This window comes from Leptonychotes weddellii, chromosome 3, assembly GCF_054177405.1.
Source record: "Leptonychotes weddellii isolate Sample4059 chromosome 3, ASM5417740v2, whole genome shotgun sequence".
NCBI lineage: Eukaryota > Metazoa > Chordata > Mammalia > Carnivora > Phocidae > Leptonychotes > Leptonychotes weddellii.
This window is the reverse complement of record NC_138371.1, coordinates 168129962-168141509: the sequence shown is the minus strand read 5'-3', so window position 1 is coordinate 168141509 and position 11548 is coordinate 168129962.

The following is an 11548-nucleotide window of genomic DNA, read 5'->3' as shown; positions in this document are numbered from 1 at the left end:
GACCAGGAAGTTGGGACGGCATAGAAACTAAAGGGAGAGAGTTTTAAACAACAGTGAGGGTTCAACAATGTCAAAGGTCACAAAATACAGGTATAAGTACTGGTTTTGAGAAACCATATTCCTGTGATGATTTTGTCCTTCTTCTGGACCTCAGTAGCAGCTCATTGGCCTGCACCTGATCACCGTCTGCCATTGCAGGGTCACCTAGTCATTTCGGGACCTCAGTCCAGAGTACCTGCCATCTTGCAGGAACATGCTCTGGGAGGGGCAAAAAGTCATCCTGCAGCTCTACCGGGGGGAGGGAGACTGCCTCCCAGTGTACCTGCACGACCTGCCTGCCTCCAGCCACCTGCCCATGCACTTCCCTGCCCTGGGCTTCAGGGCCCCTGGCTCAGGGCCCCTGGCTCACCTGCTGGTGCAAATGACTGAGAACTCCATCTTTGCCCTCGGGGCTGATGACCCCTGCTCAGGCTCTTGCAGGAAGCCCAGGAAAGCCAAGTCGACCCAGGGGCCTGCGGGAGAACAAACAGATGTGTGGGATTGGGGTGGGGGTGGGGCAGCAGGATTTTTAGCAACAAGTGAATATTTTTAAAATGTATTTTGTACTAGCTTATTCCTAGTATGTGAATAAAGTATTGGTCTCATTCAGAAGATAAATTTTGGGGGGCTCAGAAATATTCCATAATGTTAATCATTTTGTTATTAAATGACAAGATAGATGATAGTTTTTCATGCCACCATTACGTTCATGCTAGGAATAACAGTGCTTCCTTTATTATAAATGCTACTTGAGCTTTTTAAAACACATATTTACTATGCTTGGAATATTTGGGCATGCTTAATAAAACAAACAATTACAAAATATCCCATTGTTTTAACTAAGCAAAGTACATAATTTTATACAATTTACACACAACTTTAATGTTAACAATAGAAATAATAAAATTATTTCACTTTTTGATATTTAACAATAAAAAGACTTTAACTCCCAAGACATGCACTACAACCAATTTAATAGATTCTGTCATCAGAATGATGGTCTTGGCAACTTATACGAGTTCTGTCCATGGGGTTTGACAATCAGATTGAATATGTTAATACTTTTTATTATAGAGAATATTGAGCATACACACACAAAAAAACAGAATAGTAGGATGGACCTCTGTGTACCCCTCACCCAGCCCTCGAACTTCAACCTATAACTAAATCTGCCTTATCTACTTCTCATCCACTTCTCCATTAGTATTTTGACAGAAATCAGATATACTAATTTTATCTATAAATATTTTCTATATCTCAACAAGATAACTATTTTTTTAACAAAACCATCTCACATCTTAAATAGTAACAGTGATTTATTAATATCAAATATTCAATCAGATGATTTCCAATTATTTCATAAAGTCACTTTCTAAGTTTGTTCGAATTGGGATATAAAGAAAGTTACACTTTGCGCTTGGTCTTGTAAGTCTTTTTTAATCCATAGGCTTCTCATTCCATTGGGGTTTTTTCCTTACAATTTTTCAAATTGAAGAAACCAGGTTTTTTGTTCTATAGAGTTTCCCATGATCTGTGTTTTGCTAATATTGCCCCCATTGGCAGATTGAAATGATGAACTATGGATCCCTAATTGTTCCTTAAAAAGGTCTTCAGATAGATTACATAACGTGCAGCATTTCAAATAAAATGTATTTGTTTCAGAAGATCAGCTGTCACTTGTGGCAAATTAGAAGCTGCTAGACCTATAGAGCTCCCAAATAGTTAAATGTTACATAGTTAGAGCTCTTAGGGCTGAAATAGCAAAATTTCCTACCATAAATGATAGGGAGGGATTGAGTGACTAGTTCTTGCATCGTGAAGACATTTTGCATCATGAGACATCAAATGTCTGTTTGTTAATAGAGAAATATTATAAGATTCTGAATGTGAAAGTAGATATGAAAGGGCATATTTAGAGTATGAAAAGAAATCAGTAGGAAGTTCAAAATTTGTAAAGCTGATCAAACCCAAACCATCATAATCCAGAAAAATGACATTTTTTTAACTGCTTAATATACTTTTTTCCAACATTTTTTATTGGCTACACACTCTTTGATCACCTCTTTGAAAAACAGTTTTATAATTTTTCATATAGAGATCAAAGGTAAACCAATCTTCTAGTGGTTGATCAAAATTTATTATTTATTACTGACAATGTAGAAAATGCAGGCACTTTTGTTGACTCAGTGGCCATTTTTCATACCATTTCATCTGGAACCACCAGACTTCATTAGAACACGATACATCAAATCTGTAAGATGCAAGCTGACAAGCCAAGATGTGTAAGGTGTGTTACGTTACACACAGATGTCCTTGCCGTTCGTGGTACTGGTATTGGTTCGTACCACAACAGCAAACGGTGGTAAACTCTGTATCATGCAATCCCCATGAAAAAAGAAAGTATGCTAAATGTATTCTGTGTTCTCTGCTCTTTTGAGTATATTCTTGTCAGAAAAGAATATCCTTTTTGACTAGGTGTTATAGAGAATGATTCATCAGCTTATATTTTTACATACCTGATGGAAGATTTTCTATAGACCAGTTTCCTATACCTCCCCTCCTTGTCCCATTTTTCCTCTATAATGGACATTCTTCCTGCATGGGGCACTGTAGGAGGCTTTCACATGACCTTACCCCTGACTTCATGTCTCAACCTGGGATGTGTCCTCCACAGTGGGCAGAAGGATTCCCGGCACCCATTTCTACACTGGGATGGCTAGCATAACTATAGACAAAAGTGAATGTCAATCACAACATTTAGCTCCCCGAACCCAACCTAAATGCACCCTAACTCCACTTGCCCGGAGATGGATCCCAAAAATGTTTACAGCCTCTCTGATCTCACCAAACATGAAGTCAAATATGATAGATGGTAAGGCAAAGTAGAAAGAGATAATATTTTTAACTAATTACAATTAAAATACCTCAAATATTTATAAATCTTTGGGGGCCCTACAGCTTAAGCTTCTTGAGTTTTTATGGTACATCTGCTTATGCAAATTAGATAACAGGAATTCATTAATTAATATCCATATTCTAACATCAAACATTTATTCAGTGTCCGCCATGGGCCAAGCCTTGTCCTGGGTGCTGAACTTAACAAAAATGAAGAAAGCACAGTCTTGACCTGGGAAGCTCACAGTTAACGGATCAAGAAGAGATGATATTTGCAGAGCCCTGTAACAGGCTCACACACGCACACATACATAAACACAGTTTAGTGGCAGCTCATTTCCCCAACACACAAGTATTTGTTCCTGCATCTTTGCTGGAGAAAACAGAAGCAGTTCTGAGGCCACAGTTACTTGGCCTAAGCCATCTATCAAGAACTACCCATTTGCAGTGGATGTTGGCAAAACGATTAACATCCAAGGCAAGTCTTCTGGTGACCCACGTGGCCTGGTTTCTTTTAGATACACAAGACTCTGGGGGAGCTGAGAGTCCTGTGTTTCCTCTTGGCTTTAAATACCTGAGTTATAACAGATGCTGATGGTGCAGCCAAGTGCCATTAAAACCGGGAAGAGAGATTTCCAAAGTTTCAAGGTAATGAGGGAGGGAGGATTTTTCATAAGCTATCCCGTGCAAGACTTAGATTTAGGTGTGAGAATTTCCTGGTCCTACTGCACACAACTACATCCCTCAAGGGCCTTGACCCATTACTTGGAAGAAACAGAGGAAGCAACAGGAATTCATCCTCAAATCAGAGGTTCCCAAACTTTCTCAGTGCCTTTAGTGTCTCCGATTACACCCCTAGACCAAAATAAATAGCTAATAATTCTTCATATTAAGTAGCTTAGGTCTAAACAACCTCATTATTACTCGTATCTTAACAACTTAGAAGTTGTTTGAAAAAACAATATAAATTAAAAATTTTTTGATTTTATTCTTAGATAACCACAATTACTTGCTGTTGGGCACTGCACAACTTTTCAAACTTTAGAATCAGATTGGACACTCCAACTGATTTTTGTGCAGTGTTTTATTTCAGCAAAAGCTAGAAAACTCAGCTTCACAAATAAACTGAGGAATGGACAGGAATGTAGAACCATCTAGTAACGAAAGTGTGAACTACACTGAGCTAGTAGTTCACACAGTGTCCAACAGATGTCGCTGCGTTTCCCTCACAATTTAAAAAATACTCCATGTGGCCACAGGGGGACATGTTTGGTACTGCCAACTTAAGTTTGTTGCAATGCTCTATTTTTGTAGTTTGTTCAAGAGCAGGTCTTCAAGAATAATAGAGGACAATGAAGGTGATGTGAGTGGGGCAAAGGGATAGATTAGTGAGAGACTAAAGCTGGATGGATTCATTTCTTTCTCCAAGCAGATTACCCTACACACACATAGTCACTCTAATTTGTGTCCTCTTACTTTTGCAACAACAAAACTGGTGGGCCTTAGTACATTTCCATAATCCATTCACTCCCAGTTCTCCTAGCTGACTATTTTATACCTTTACTTCTCTCCTCACACCTCTAATTCCTACCCCATCCTCACAAGCAGATGACCTTGCTTTGTAGTTCACTAAGAAGGGAGGATAATTTTCAGACTCTCTTCCCACCGGCACCTACCATGGATGAACGATCCCTGCTGCTATCTCAAGCCAATGCCTCTGCACATTAGATCCCATTCCTTCCCATTTACTCAAGGGATCATTTTAACATTCTCCCCTCTCTGTACTATGTCCTTGTTTTTTCTCTTTCTACTGGATCAGTCCCAACAGCATATATGCTATTATTTCTTCATCTAAAAACAAAACAACAACAACAACAAAACGGGTCACCTGGGGGTTCAGTCGGTTGAGCATCCAACTCTTGGTTTCAGCTCAGGTCATGATCTCGAAGTGGTGGGATTGAGCCCCATGTTAGGCTCCACACTCAGTGCAGAGTCTGCTTCAGATTCTCTCTCCCTCTCCCTCCTGCTCTCTCTTCTTTCTCAAATAAATAAATAATCTTTAAACAAATAAATAAATAAAATAAATAAAAACAAAAAAACCCAAGAGATCAAAGCTCCCAAATCATCTCTTAACCTTTCTTCTGCTGCCAGCTACTTCCCCATTTAGTTTCTCCTCTTAGCAAGTAAAGTCCTCAAAAGAATTCTTCACTCACTATTCCATTCCTCTATTCCACTGTCTTATAAATCCACACCAATCATGTTTTCCTCACCACTCCACTTAAATTTTTCTTATGAAAGCCATGAGCAACCTCTGCATTGTGAAATTTAATGCTTTAAATCCAAATTACAAAACCTCTTCCATTAGCAATATCTGACCCAGGACCCAGGTGAGCTCTCCCTTTCTCTTGAAACAGTTTTCTTCAATTGGTTTCCATGATACCACAGACTTTTGGTTTTCCTCCTGCCTCACTAGCTCCCTCTTCTCATTTGCATCTGCTCATTCGTCTTCTTTTCCCTCATCTCTTAAGGTACTTGGTTTCCTTCCCACTCCCTCAGTGATCTCATTCAGTCCATGGCTTGAAAGATCTATATGTTTGATTATGCCAAATTTATATCACCTACTCAAACTCTCCCCTAAACCCTAGACTTTGTTATCTAATTGCCCTTTCAATTTCTCCACTTGTTTGAGGAATAGATGTTTCAAACTCATATAACTAACACTGAAGTCCTGATCTTCATGTACAAACTTGATCTGTCCATAGCCTTCATCTCAGCTGATGTCGACTCTAATCTTCTAGTTGTTCAGATCAAAAACCTAGGGTTTGTGTCTTCTGGTTCCAGAGAAGATGGAATAACACATGCTGCCCTACTTCTTCCTTTAACTATAGCTAAAAACTCTGGACAAAATACACAAAACAAATACCAGAAGACTCTGAAAGGTGGCAAAATTAAGGCAAATTAGCCAGGGACTTTAGGACTCAAAAAAGGGTATGGAGGTCAGTTCTCAGTCTTATTTTTCCACCAACATATCCTGCTCTGGGGACTAGAGAATGTCAGAACCCAGAAACACAAGGAGCAGACAAAATAAAGACCTCAAGAAACAACTTCTCCCTGTAACCTAAGGACCAGGAAAGGGGAAGCTGAGCAAGACAGAACCCTTTTGACCACACCTGTCCTACTCTTCACAAATATCACAAACTATACCCTTTCCTCTCTCTGCTAGGTATTCTAGCCAGCACTGGTACTGTGGGCCGAGCCCTAATTCCCTCCTTGTCCTCTAGTAATGAGGTGACACATCTTCCCCTTCCTACCAGCCTGTGGGTAAGGTTTCCATGGAGACTGTGGGTGGCACCCAGACTTCACTTCCACCATGCAGGAATGAGGTGGCATCAAGTGGGGAAATGATTACTTAGAGAAAAGAATTCCTTACATATGCATATGAAGTACTGGGAGACTCTCAATCAACCTATTCATGAAATGTGCCAGAATCAAACAGCAAAAGGTTTTAGAAGTGAATTCCCATGTGAAATGCTAACTGGGATTCAGACTTAGTCCTCTAAGTAGCACACAAATGGGGCAGACTAAAATAACAATGCAAAACCTTTGAAAATTCAGTTGACATTTCAACAAAAATGGAAGAAAGAAAAACAAAGCAAAAATGGGCCAGGATGTATGTTCTAAAGCCAAATAGGGTAGCTACCTGCCAAATTAGAAGAGTTAAAGAACTAGAGTCTCACGATACCCGAAAAGTCCAGAACACAATCAAATATTAGTTACAATACCAAGATCCAGGAACATCTGACCTCAGTGAGAAAAGCAAAATCTGTCAAAGATTTTAAAGCAATCATCGCAGAAATGCTCCAATAAGCAATTAGAAACAAATAAAAAAAAATGAAGTGTCAGAAAAGAAATAGAAGATATAATCAATTGAAATTTTTTAAACTGAAAAATAAAATTAACAAGCTCATTGAATGGGCTCAGTAGCAGAATGGAAATGACAAAGGAAACAGCCTGTGAACATGAAGGTAGATCAGGAATCTGAGGAATTCCTAAAGAAATTCACGCCAAGATATATCATCATAACGTTTTTGAAAACAAAAGACAAAGAGAAACATTGAAAGTATTCAGAGAAACGAAACTTTTTCTATAGGGGAAAAACAATTAGAGTAACAGTGTATTTCTCATCAGAAACCAAGAAGCCTGAAGAAAATGGCACCACATTTCCTAAGTGCTGGAAAAAAAGAGCTTTTAATAGAGAATTCTATATTCAACAATATCTTTTTTTAAAAAAAGATTTTACTTACTTATTTGAGAGAAGGGAGAGGCAGAAGGAGAAGCAGACTCCCCGCTGAGCAAGGAATCTGATGCAGGGCTTGATCACAGGACCCCAGGATCATGACCTGAGCTGAAGGCAGATGCTTAACTGACTGAACAATCCAGGCACCCCAACACGGGACTTGATCTCATGACCTGAACCAAAATCAAGAGTCAGATACTTAACCAACTGAGTCACCCAGGTGACCCCTAAATGGTAAGGTTTCTATATTCTGCTATTAACTACTATTTAAATATGTTTGTGAAGTTCTAGGGAGACTCTCAAATGACTAAAGCATGAAACCAACCAGAATCAACCCAAAAAGTTTTAGAAGTGAACTTCAATGTTGCAAACACCCAGAATCAGATCCTGAAGTGTGTGTGTGCTATATATATATATGTGTTTTTATTAAATATATTTTATTTTATTAATTTATATATAATATATTATAATTAACAATATATTTATTAATATAAAATATGTTAAGTATATTTTATTAAATATAAATTAAAATATATATTTCAAAATTATATATACCATAATGTATTTTAAGTTATATATATGAATACACACACATATATGATATGTTCAAAATAATCTTCAGAGAACTCAAAATTGATTACCAAATATCTTTCAAGTAATTCCCCAGAGGAATGCAGGAAAAGGGAAATGAACAAAACACAGAGGAAACAAACATTTACAAAATACAATAAAATGGTAGACTTAAGTCCTAACATATTATTTCAGCCATAAAAAAGAATGAAATCTTATTGTTTGTGACAACATGAATGGACCTTGAGGGCATTATGCTAAGTGAAATAAGTCGACAGAACAAGATAAATACTGGATGGCCTCACTTATATGTGGAATCTAAAAACAAACAAACAAAAGCCAAAAAAAGGAGCTCACAGATACAGAGAACAGGTTGGTGGTTGTCTGAGGCATGGGGTGGGGGTCGCTGATATGGGTGGAGGGGGTCAAAAGAAATCCGAAAGGGGGAGGAAGATGCCGGGAGAGCAACTGTGTTTCTTGCAGCACCCAGTGATAGCTCTATGCAATTTAACATTCCATTTCTTCTAAAATTCCCTACCACCAAAGCTAGATTCCTATATTTTTCCCAATTTCATTTTAAGACGCATACAAATTTCGTATTTAAGATGTTTGCTGGTTTTCTTAAAATACTGTCAAATATCTATTCCCAATCCCTTCTGCACAACATATAAACAATTCCCTGGCTTTTCCAGCAACTCAGATATGCTCCTTAAATATCCAGAAAAGCAGAATACCACATCTCGGCCAACTCATTAGTAGATTTAGAACATGCATATCATCATAGGATTACTAGGATTATTACAAAATAAGCCATATCACTTCTCCTTGCTGACAAAAATAGACTGGAACTCTGGAAAGGAAAGCTTGCCCTTCTTCCAAGAATCTCAACTGATTGTGAGCTACCGCATGCTACATTTACCAGGCCTCAGCATTACTCTGTGTTCATTCTAAGTCAGTGTGTCATCAATTCTTCAAAACTCAGCTGTTGTGGGCATATCATTTTCTAAGGGGAGTAAATAAGTTGCAACATACATTCTAAACACTAAATAATACCATCCTGATGTACAAAGCAAAGCCATGGGACCATCCACCATACCCTGAGTGGCCATTTCATTAGGGAAATGCTGGCCCCACACATGAGCCAGGGAGAGCTCATCAGCTGACACGTATTAAGGACAAGGCACGCCAGAAACACATTATAGCATTTACTCTTCACACAGACCTAGTATTACTACCCTTTCCATTTTACAGATGTGGAAATTGAGGCTCAAAGTTTCAATAATTTGCCCAAAGCCACTGGTTAAGGGGCAGCCCTCAACTTGTACCCTCAGTCTAATTTCAAAGGCTCATTAAAGAAAAATACGATTCACATTACCTTTAAAGATCAGGTATGAGATTTCAAAGGTGGCTACTTCAAGCTAGTTCGCCTCTGCTTAGAAAAGTTTGGGGAGCTCTGGTCTCCTCTCTGTCACTCCCTGAACCCGGCCCTCCGACCTCCACACTCTTGTTTGTCCAAACCTGCTGCTCCTTCCAGGCCAGTGGAAGCTAATGGCTGTGTGGGGAAGCATGGAGCTGACCGCCAGGAGCCTTGGGTCGGCCCAGTTCTGCTACCATATGCTGAACCTCCCTGGGCTCTCCTTTATAAAATAAACACACTGTACTCGATTTGTGATCTCCCCTATCTATATCCAAGAGCCTCAAAAAAGATACTTGACTTTTTAGTTAGCCTAATCTCAGCTGTCTCCTTTCAGCTTAATCATGATTTGCAGTGAATTCTCACAAAGCGTTTCTCGACAGCTCACACCAGCCCAAGTGATTTCTTTCTTCTCTGAATTCATGGCTCATCATTTGCCATGTAGAATGCTGTCCTGACATTATTCTTGCCCCAGGACCCAGGAGGAATACAAAAGGAGACCCACATACCATTTGTCTAAATATGTAAAACTTATAAATCAAACTAACAAGCTGTTATAAAAAATGTTCTATCCTTCTGCTGTGACAAATCAATCTTCATAATACCCTGGAAGCCCAGGCTCAAATTCAGAATTTTCAGACTTCTTGGAGATCTGCTCTGGAAAGTGACAGTGCAGAGAGGGCTACTCTTGATCCAGGATGCTGGCTTGCAACCCACCCCCCTTCCTTCCCAACCTGGCTCCATTCCCACAAGGAAGGGGAACATCATGCTTATGGGTGTGGACACACTAGCACACACAGGCAAGCTTCATCAGCCTTACCCAAACACACACACACACACACACACACACATACACACACACGAGTCCCTTGCCCACCACTGGGTTCTGCCTTGTGTGTTCTTCCCATGGATAACAGACTTGGGAAGAAGCACATTCACTCAGGTCTGTTTGGACAAGGTATAGTGTAGTCCCAGGAACCTAGAGCACAGTCCAGAAGAAAGTGGGTGGTCATGACCCTTTCTCCCCACCTCCCATCACACACCCTGGATACTCCTTGCCTGGAAGGTGAGCTCTGCATGGAAGAAAGTTGGGTGCTCTAAGACCTGGGTGCAGAGCAGGGGACCCTCTTGTGGGTATCTCTGGGTGGTACTAACTTTGTGACATTCTTTTTATCCTTTCTTACTTTTATCTCTATTTCTTCTTGTGAGATAAAATCTTCAGATAGCTTTGCTTCCTGTGGGTCCCAGACCTTTCCTAACCATCATTTAGGTAAGATAATTGGATATTTTACTTCCAGCCTACTGACAGGGTTTTCTTTGCACAATGCCTTTTCTATTACAAGATTCCCTATTTAGCATTTATACAGAATTCTAGAAACCTAAACAATCTATCATCAACCATTTGGAGTTAACCATGTATCCCTAGAGTCATAGCTCAAAAGTATTCTCCACGTCATATTTTTCCATCTTGAAGTCGATTTTCTAATTCATTATCATTTATTGTACCTAGCGTTCTGTAGTCTGTTCACCACATGGAGTGTGAGTGACACAGCCCGGAAACCACACGTGCCCCCATCTGTGTTTCTGTTGCCACCTGGTTAGGTGCTACTTTGGCTGGATATGGAATCTTGGGTTGCAACCATTTTTAGCTGCAGTTCATAAATACTGTTTCCTAGCCTCAAGTGATGACAGAGGAGACATTCAATAGTATTCTCAATCTTTTTTTTCAGTAAGTTTATTTTTTAGTGTGGAAGCTCTTCAGTTTTGCCTTTATCCTTGGAGTTCAGAGCTTTTCTGGGACTTGCCCGCATCTCGGTCTGCAGGCTTCTGTGGAGTAGGATAGTCCTCTCAATTCACAATTGGGGTCTCTCTCTTGTTTAAGGGTCTCAGTGTATATTCTGTTATTGCGCCTCTCTTTGCTCTTTGCCTCCTCTGGAAAACCTAATATTTGCACAGAAGGTCTTTTAGATGTGTCTCCCACGGTTCTCATCCTTCCCTTCATGTTTTGACCTATTTTTGAGACTATCTTCCACTTGATCTCCTGGGCTACAAATGTGTGTCTTAGCAGTGAATAGCCTCTGATTCAATGCATCCACTTTTATGCGTTTTTTTAAAGGAATGGTTATTTTTATTGATGGATTTACAACATTTTTTTTTTAAGATTTTATTTATTTGACAGAGAGAGACACAGCGAGAAAGGGAACACAAGCAGGGGGAGTGGGAGAGGGAGAAGCAGGCTTCCCGTGGAGCAGGGAGCCCGATGTGGGGCTCGATCCCAGGACCCTGGGATCATGACCTGAGCTGAAGGCAGACGCTTAACGACTGAGCCACCC